Source organism: Schistocerca nitens, chromosome 2, assembly GCF_023898315.1.
Source record: "Schistocerca nitens isolate TAMUIC-IGC-003100 chromosome 2, iqSchNite1.1, whole genome shotgun sequence".
In the NCBI taxonomy this organism is placed as follows: domain Eukaryota; kingdom Metazoa; phylum Arthropoda; class Insecta; order Orthoptera; family Acrididae; genus Schistocerca; species Schistocerca nitens.
Window position 1 is genome coordinate 978,991,020 of NC_064615.1, and position 10,477 is coordinate 979,001,496.

A 10,477-nucleotide genomic window follows, 5' to 3' on the forward strand; every position below is an offset into this window, starting at 1 on the left:
TCCTGCAACAGTTTCAGTGGAACATAATCACCCACCCACCCTATAGCCCTGGCTTGGCGCCCAGTGACTATCACCTGTTCCCTAAGTTAAAAGAACATGTGGCCGGAAAGCGATTCAGCTCCGACGATGAGGTGAAGGACGAGGTTCATAACTTTCTGAACAGCATGACGGCGAGCTGGTATGACATGGGCATACAAAAACTGCCAGAGAGTCTACAAAAATGCATCGACAGAAATGGTGATCATGTCGAAAAATAGCTAAATGTTCAAGCTGTAAACTGATGTAAACCATTGTAGAAATAAAAAGGTCTATTTACTTATAAAAAAATAGCAGACCTTACTTTTGGGATTACCCTCGTACGTTGGAAAAAATGACAATAAGTATTCACTAATTACCGTCTTTTATTTTCTTGCGGCAACCGTCACACTGCATTTTGAAATGATTTGTGACTGTTATCACAAAATAAATAAATAAGTAAGTGTGTACAATGTCCAACAAAGGGAAAGCAATGATGTCAAATATTGGACTTGACCTGAGGAATACAATTCTGAAACCGTACATTTGAATAGGTTCACTATTTGAAAGTCCAACATGGGCAATTAGAAGAACAAGAAATGAATAAACTGGGCACAAAGTGAAGTACTTCGGAACCACACTAAAATGTAAGCGAACGGGTAAAATGAGAAATAGCGTAATTTGGAAACATATGCGAGGTGAAAGTTCTATGAAAAATTCTAACCAGAATGAGCGGCGTCAGTGGGTCACAAGCTTACGTACCCAGGTCTATACAATCTAACTGCAGATCGATCAAAGTTGTAGTGGACAGGGGATAATGAAATAAGGTACAAGAACTACGTAAAGTTTTGGGTGTAAAGTGTGTGGAGATACTGACACTCGATAAAGATGACCTGAAAGACGGGGTGAAACCTATCTAAAAACTGAAGAGCGTACAGAATTAACAAGAAATTTGAAAGAACAAGGCAACGGCCTTACCGCAGTGGATACATCGGTTCCCCTGAGATCACCGAAGTTAAGCGCTGTCGGGCGTGGTCGGCACTTGGATGGGTGACCACCCAGGTCGCCATGCGCTGTTGCCATTTTTCGGGGTGCACTCAGCCTCGTGATGCCAATTGAGGAGCTACTCGACCGAACAGTAGCGGCTTCGGTTAAGAATACCATCAAAACAACCGGGAGAGCGGTGTGCTGACCCTACGCCCCTCCTATCCGCATCCTCCACTGAGGATAACACGGCCGTCGGATGGTCCCGGTACGCCACTCGTGGACTGAAGATGGAGTGCTTTTATGAAAGAACGAGAGTACGAGTATGGCAGAAAAGAACATCCCTGCAGTGTAGCAACTGCATTGTATTAACACGGACAAAAGTAAATAAAAGGAAACTGCACACACAGATGCGAGAAAAGTCATGGGACACCTCCTAACAAAGTGACGGACCTCCTCTTGCCTGGCGTTGTGCAGCAATTTAACAAGTCGTTGGAAGCCCCTGTCGAAATATTGAGCCATGGTGCCTCTATAGGCGCCCATAATTGCGAAAGAATTGCCAATGTAGGACTTAGTGCGCGAAGTGACTTCTCCATTATGTCCCATAAATGTGCGATGAGGTTCATGTCGGGCGATCTGGTTGGCCAAATCATTCGCTCGAACCGATCAGAATGTGCTTCCAACCAATCACGAACAACTATTGCCCGGTGGCATGGCGCATTGTCATCCATAAATATTCCACAGTCGTTTGGGAACATGAATTCCACGAATGACTGCAAATGGGCTCCAAGTAGCCCAACATAACCATTTCCACTCAATGGTCGGTTCAGTTGGACCAGAGAACTCGGTCAATTCCAGATAAAGACAGCCAATCCCATTATGGAGTCACCCCCAGCTCGCACAGTGCCTTGTTGACAACTTGGATCCATGGCTTCGTGGGATCTGCGCCACATTAAAATCCCACTGTCCGCTCTTACCAACTGAAATCGGGACTCATCTGACCAGGCCACAGTTTTCCAATCGTCTAGGGGCCAACCGATATGGTCACGAGTCCAGGGGAGACGCTGCAGTCGATGTGGTGCTGTTAGCAAAGGCACTCGCATTGGTCGTCTGCTAGCTCTTTAACGCCACATTTCGCCGCACTGTCCTAACAGATACGTTCGTCGTACGTCCCACATTGAATTCTGCTGTTATTTCACGCAGTGTCGTTTGTCTGTTAGCACTGACAACTCTACGCAAACGCTGCTGCTCTCGGTCGTTAGGTGAAGACCGTCGGTCTCTGCGTTGTCCGTGGTGAGGGATAATGCCTGAAATTTAATATTCTCGGCCCACTCTTGACACTGTGGGTCACGTAATATTGAATTCTCTAACGATTTCCGGAATGGAATGTCCCAAGCGTCTAGCTCCAATTACCATTCTACGTTCAAAGTCTGTTAACTCCCGTCGTGCAGCCATAATCACGCCTACAACCTTCCCACACGAATCACCTGAGTACAAATAACAACTCCGCCAATGGTTCAAATGGTTCAAATGGCTCTGAGCACTATGGGACTTAACATCTGTGGTCATCAGTCCCCTAGAACTTAGAACTACTTAAACCTAACTAACCTAAGGACATCACACACATCCATGCCCGAGGCAGGATTCGAACCTGCGACCGTAGCGGTCACGCGGTTCCAGACTGAAGCGCCTTTAACCGCACGGCCACACCGGCCGGCCTCCGCCAATGCATTGCCCTTTTATACCTTGGTATGCAATACTACCGCCATCTGTATATCGGTATGTGCATATTGCTATCCAACGAGTTTTGTCATCTCAGTGTATCCCAAACACGTCCACGTTAGCTTTACACACTCGCAACCCACATCAGAAAGTCGCCATTTTTTTCTTTTCCGCGAGTGCCCGGATATTCCATCACTTCTGGACACACCAGCATCACTTAGCGCCCCTAGGGAATGTCCAACTTACGTCATCCAGCGTATTGAGGTCGCCTGTGCAGCGGCTTTATAGCAATCGACTGTGGTGTACAGAGGTCAAAGGCAAAAGATACATTAAACGTTTCTCAGTCTTTTTGTTGCAATAATACTGATCGAATGACCAGCAGGTTCTGTCTGGAAGAGAATATAATAATTCACTCACGTTTCTTCTCGATTACTACTAATTCACAGGCACCTTGCGCAGCAGCTGTCGTACTTGTTATTACGTTCAGTAATTCTCTCTGCCGATAGCGATTTAGTTCGTGCAGAAATTGATTCATAATGATTTTATTTTCGAGAGCTGTAAATTATCACTTTAGCCAAGATAATTATCAGTTACCACAGGCGGAATTAGCAAGTAATAATCAAAATTCGTAGCAAAATCCAATGAATATTATATTACGTTTGCACTGGTTGCCCAACGTACGATTATTCAAAACGTCAATAGCAAAGTGCGCTTGAATTTCAAACTAGTTTGATTTTAATGATTGAAACACCTTTCTCAATGTGGTCATAACACTGATAGGCCTTTCAATACATCAAAATCTGTTAATAGTATGCTGTCTACAAAACTGTTTACATAAAATTTCTTCCATTCCATCATTGCAGCTGATACAGCAACCAGAGTAAAAATTGAGATAAAAATATAGCCTTGGTTGCGGAGGTTTTGATTTTCAAATTTCAAGGACGCGTTTCAACTGGGGTAGCCATATTCAGATTATTCATCTTTTGGATCTGCAGCCCTTATCCTTTCTTTGCGAATTTGCACTTAAATTGTAGGATATGGGTTCCGCCTTTTTTCAAACACACTGCTTTTTCTTTTTAGCCTAACACGTTTCTGCACCTCTGTACCATCATCAGTGGGCTTTTGTTTATTGAAAAATGTAAAAAGTGAAAATATTTTACGTTATAATTGATTTAACGAAGTGAGGCCTAAAGAAGCAAAACGAACAAAATCTTTCTTTAGGTCTCACTTTGTTAAATCAATTATAACGTAAAATATGGCACAGAGGTGCTGAAACATGTTTGGGTAAAAAAACAGTGTGTTTTCAAAAAACTGGAACCCATGTTCTACAATCCTCAGATTATCTACAATGCAACAAATTACAAAAATACGTATAAGGAAAACTTCTGATCCCATCTTGTGCACGCATTCTAAGCGATGAGTTTTTATGTAACTTAGAGAAACTGGTCACGGCGCACGCCGTCCATAAAACGATTGCACGATGCGAATACATCGACAAAGTACGAGTGGGATATCAAAATGTTGGAAATTCCTAATGCCTGTCTAGTGGGTTGCTGGAAAGAACCGGTACAATGAAAAACCGCAGCGAAAAAATTTTCAAGACACAAAGGAATTACAGGCATGGGCTGCAAGTGAGCTTTGATTGAAATCAATGGGGAAAGTTGAAAATTTGCGCCGGAAGTTACGGTTTGATAACCTGAAACCAATTATATTTTAAAAGGGCGGCTAAGGAGACCTTGAAAATAAATAACGAAAAATCGTTTAATTACGTTACTCGTTGTTATGCGGTAAGGACGCCACGCAAGTTAGGATCAGATGCAGAGCAGAATTTCGTGGAGCAGGAGCACAGCTTGTATGAGCCGGTCGACTGACAAAAATAGTGTGTGGAAAAATATGCGCTACTTGCACTACTGAACTAGTTGCACTCGATACCATAGTACCATTTTCCCGCATTCTATGTTTGTCAGTGGAGCAGCTCATACAAGTGCGTGGAGCTCTGCTGTATATCTGGTCCTAACTTGTGAGGCGTCCTTTACACATGCCAATGAGTAAGGTAATTAAATGATTTTTCGGTATTTATTTTCAAGGTTTCCTTAGCGACCTTTTCAAATATAATTAATTTTCGGTTATCAGACCTTGACCTCCGGCACAAATTTTCGTCTTTCCCCATTGATTTCAATCAATATCCCGCTTGCAATCAGTGATTGTAAAATGGCTCTGAGCACTATGGGACTCAACTGCTGAGGTCATTAGTCCCCTAGAACTTAGAACTAGTTAAACCTAACTAACCTAAGGACATCACAAACATCCATGCCTGAGGCAGGATTCGAACCTGCGACCGTAGCGGTCTTGCGGTTCCAGACTGCAGCGCCTTTAACCGCACGGCCACTTCGGCCGGCTCAGTGATTGTAATTCCTTCGTGTCTTGAAATTCTCTTCGCTGCAGTTTTTCACCGTACCGATTCTTTTCAGGAATCCACTTGCTATTTATCAGGAATTTTCAATTTTTTGATATCCCAGTCGGATTTTGCCGATCCCGCATCGTGTAATTATTCTATGGAAGGCGTGTGCCGTAACCAGTTTCTGTAAGTTTGCATGAAAACGTTTCTTGTAGAGCGCGTTTGTGCACAAATTTGTGTCAGTACGCTTTCTTATATCTATTTTTGTAATTTGTTGCGGTGTAGACAATCTGAAGATGCCTACCTTAGGCGAGATGTGTCATTGAAATTTGAAAATAAAAACCTCCGAAACCAAGACTGTATTTTTATCTCAACTGTTTATATATTTTATATGGATGGAATGCAAAGTTCTGTATGTTCCAGACAAACAAAACAAAATGGAAGCACACTACGCGCAAAATTGGACAAAACTAGTTTTAAGTCATACGCTGTTAGTATAACTGAAATTGTTACCGTCTTCTTGTCATTCGCAGATCGACTGGGCACTAGCTACAACGCCATAAATCCGATAGTTTAACTCGTTTTAACTTGCCTTCTAGGAAATCAACATCCGTAAATTTTCTCTCTTCTTCTATTACGTCGTTGTTGAAAGTTTGTGTCCAAACAACAATTGTTGGCTCACTTGGAAAGTTCATTTACATTGTCCAGTCAGGAATTAATGATCGTGATGCAAATAGCGTGTTGCCATAGCTTGTGAGTAAATCTACAGAAGTACGTCAAAAATATCTGGTCACCACTCGTATGGCCGGCCGCTGTGGCCGAGTGGTTCTAGGCACTTCAGTCAGGAACCGCGCCGCTGCTACGGTCGCAGGTTCGAATCCTGCCTCGTGCATGGATATGTGTGACGTTCAAAATGGCTCTGAGCACTATGGGACTTAACTTCTGAGGTCATCAGTGAACTTAGAACTACTTAAACCTAACTAACCTAAGGACATCACACACGTCCATGCCCGAGGCAGGATTAGAACCTGCGACCGTAGTGGTCGCGAGGTTCGAGACTGTAGCGCCTAGAACCGCTCGGCCACCCCGGCCGGCGATGTGTGTGACGTTCTTAGGTTAGTTAGATTTAAGTAGTTATAAGTCTAGGGGACTGATGACCTCAGATGTTAGGTCCCATAGTGATTACAGCCATTTGAACCACTCGTATGTAGTACGGTACTGACTGCTGGATGACGCGAGAGGCGAATCAACCGGTGTAAAGGGAGTCGGGCAGTATTCTGTTGACAGTAGACAAGCAGCAACAGTAGAATGGAGCGGTCTGTAGGGCGCAGTCACTTCAGACGTGGACTAGTCATTGGATGTTACCCGAGTAGCAAACCCACTGAGAACGTTTCAGTTCTTCTAAAGCTGCCTAAGCCAACTGAAGGTTCTGTGACAGTGAAGCGTAAAGGGGCAGTAACAACTACGGCTGAATCGTGACCAGATGGACCTCATGTCCTGATGGAGATGTGCCATCGAACATTGCGGAGGCGGTTGTAAAAAATCTCGCGAAATCACCGAAAGGAATCACCCGTGAATTCCAAACTGCTACCGGCTGGTGACGCCTGTATATAAGAGGGGTAGAAGGACGGATCCTCAAAATTACAGACCAATATCCTTAACATCGGTTTGTTGCAGGATTCTCGAACATATTCTCGGTTCGAATATAATGAATTTCCTTGGGACAGAGATGTTGCTGCCCATGCATCAGCACGGCTTTAGAAAGCATCGCTCCTGCGAAACGCAACTCGCCCGTTTTTCACATGATATCTTGCGAAACATGGATGAAGGGTATCAGACGGATGCCATATTCCTTGACTTCCGGAAAGTATTTGACTCGGTGCCCCACTGCAGACTTCTAACTAAGGTACGAGCATATGGGATTGGTTCCCAAGTATGTGAGTGGCTCGAAGACTTCTTAAGTAATAGAACCCAGTACGTTGTCCTCGATCGTGAGTGTTCATCGGAGGTGAGGGTATCATCTGGAGTGCCCCAGGGAAGTGTGGTAGGTCCGCTGTTGTTTTCTATCTACATAAATGATCTTTTGGATAGGGTGGATAGCAATGTGCGGCTGTTTGCTGATGATACTGTGGTGTACGGGAAGGTGTCGTCATTGAGTGACTGTAGGAGGATACAAGATGACTTGGACATGATTTGTGATTGGTGTAAAGAATAGCAGCTAACTCGATATATAGATAAATGTAAATTAATGCAGATGAATAGGAAAAAGAATCCCGTAATGTCTGAATACTCCATTAGTAGTGTAGCGCTTGACACAGTCACGTCGATTAAATATTTGGGCGTAGCATTCCAGAGCGATATGAAGTGGGACAAGCATGTAACGACAGTTGTAGGAAAGGCGGATAGTCGTCTTCGGTTCATTGGTAGAATTTTTGGATGATTTGGTTCAACTGTAAAGGAGACCGCCTATAAAACACTAATACGACCTATTCTTGAGTATTGCTCGAGCCTTTGGGATTCCTATCAGGTCGGATTGAGAGGGGACATAGAAGCAATTCAGAGGCGGGCTGCTAGATTTGTTACTGGTAGGTCTGATCATCACGTGAGTGTTAACGGAAATGCTTCAGGAACTCGAGTGGGAGTCTCTAGAGGAAAGCAGGCGTTCTTTTCGTGAATTGGTGCTGAGGAAATTTAGAGAACCAGCATTTGAGGCCAACTTACATTTCGCGGAAAGACCACAAAGATAAGATAAGAGAGATTAGGGCTTGTACAGAGGCATATAGGCAGTCATTTTTCCCTCGTTCTGCTTGGGAGTGGAACAGGGAGAGAAGATGCTAGTTGTGGTACGAGGTACCCTCCGCCACGCACCAATTGGTGGATTGCGGAGTTTGTATGTAGATGTAGATATAGATGTAGAACAATGACTATGTGTAGGTAGTCGAAAAGAATGAGATACAATGGTCGAACAGCTCCTCATAAGCCACACATGTCTCCATTCATTGCTAACAGATGCTTGAGATGGTGTAAAAAGGAACACCACTGGGCAGTGGATGGCTGTAGACAGATGATTTCTAGTGATGGAGCGCGCAATCACCGGTGGCAATCCGATGGAAGGAGTTGTGTTTGGCGAATGCTTCGAGATCGTTACCTGCCATCTTGTGTAGCAGCGCTTGCAGAGCAGTACAGAGGAGATGGTGTTGCGGACGGGGTGTTTTGTGTGTTGAGGAAGTGGTCCTCTTATCGCGCTTAAGAAAACGCTAAATACGGAAGGATATGAACACACTTTACAGCACTGTGTGTTGCCCACAGCAAAGTAGCATATCGCAGATCATAATCTTTTGCATTAGAGTGACAATTTACCTCGTTATACAGCAGTGTTTGTGAGTCAATGGTATGTGGAGAATATACATTCCTGAAATGGACTGGGGTGCCCACATTTCTGACCTGAACCCATCGGAACACCTTTTGGATGCGCTAGAACGTCAGCCCGCTCCACAGCGCAGCAGTCGACCACAGTGCCTTCTCCAGTTTAGGGTCTTGATGGAGAATAGGCTGCCTTTCTTCCATAGACATTCATACGTCTTATTAAAAGTGTTTCGAGCAGAGTTCGAGGCAAGGCAAAGGGGGAGACACCCCATACTGATGTCCAATAATACGTGGTTGGATACTTTTTATCAGATGATGTTCTGCGCAAGTCAGGCTAAGATGTGTGGCGGAGCGTGTTTCGTGTACAACCGTCACTTCCTCCCATTCCTGCTTCGGTAACAACAGCGTGAAGAAAGAACTACTGTTGGTAGATCTCCCTGTGAGCTCTGACTTCTGTAATTTTACCGTCAAGGTTTTGTTCCGAGACATACATAAGGATCCGTAATAGACACTGTTGTGCAAAGCTGTAGGTCAAAAGTAACTTCGCATAATATATCACTTACAACACAAATAGTTCTGGGCACTATGGGACTTAACATCTGAGGTCATCGGTCCCCTAGAACTTAGAACTACTTAAACCTAACTAATCTAAGGACATCACACACATCAATGCCCGAGGCAGGATTCGAACCTGCCACCGTAGCAGTCGCACGGTGCCAGACTGAAGCGCCTAGAACCACTCGGCCACCGCGGCCGGCACTTATGACACAACCGGGTGCTGTTATATTAGTAGCATGCCGATAATGTTATTCCTGTGAAACGATTTTTGTGACCGTGACTGTGTGTAAAGGTAATGCATCAGACTATTTTTTGATACTCTGCGACTGATATTGAGAGGGAACAATAGCAAAACAAACGGGAATCGAACGAAGGTTCTATTAGTAATCAACCAAACTATAATTACGTAAAGTAAAGTCGCTATCCTGACAAAGTTGTACTCAGTACTAGTATGATTCGTGAAGAAAGTTAACATGTGGGTTGCCTTTATTTGATTCTAAAATTCTGTTTTGCTGATAAGATATAGGAGAGTAGCACAATTTAACAAATAATGTTCCAGTGAACTGTCTTCAACTACATTACAGAATTATTAATGTGTTTAGGCAATAACTGGCTCTCAATAAAACTCACTATCTGTATATTACAGAGGGAAGATGATGGTAATTATAGGTAAATGATTACTAATGGAGGAGCGCTATTGAAGTGAACAAAAAGTACTTTTGTCAGTTTAATTACAGCAAATTATTACTATTGTAATAGTTACAAATTAAAAGTATCTTTTGTGCTGGTTATTATTTACATTTTTCAAGGAACATCGCTGCCTTAAATTATTTAGTTCAAATGAAATATGTGGCACCTTGATCTAGTATAGTTTGAATAATTGTAGCCAGTTGCTTATTTTTCCATTGCTGTTATTGTAAAATGACATTTAAACTTGGCCCAGCAACCAGCATGGGGACACAGAATCTAATTTATCGGTAGAGTCAGGTCGTGGCTGAATACTTTTAGTCACAACACAAAATGGGAAACACTGTTTACTACATTACACATGAAATTGTAAACACTATTAATTAATATAATCTTTGAACTGAGTGCTTTAACTGACCATTCATGACAAGTACGTGGAGTAATTCAAAACTTGTGCCCACTAAATAATTACGTACTTTACAACTCTACAAAGTCTGTTAACTTTCGTTCAGGAAAATTACTGCTTTTCAGTGCATTAAAACAAGATAATCGGGTTCATCGTTGCACTTGGGATAAGATCTTGTCTAGGTAAATAATTAAGGATCAAAAACTGTGGCTCGACACGGAGTTTACACAACATATTATTCTTACTGAAAAGGAAACCATGTAGCTGGACCATGCAGTTATACAGTACTCAGTTGCTCATGCGAGACGAAGGTGGTGGCAACGTCGATCAAAAAAGGGCGG

At 43.2% G+C, this 10,477-nt stretch overlaps 1 pseudogene; it reads left to right on the plus strand.

Moving 5' to 3' along the window:
• The first annotated feature begins 979 nt into the window (after positions 1 to 979).
• LOC126238569 (5S ribosomal RNA) lies at positions 980 to 1,097 on the plus strand (annotated as a pseudogene).
• The last annotated feature ends 9,380 nt before the right edge of the window (positions 1,098 to 10,477 follow it).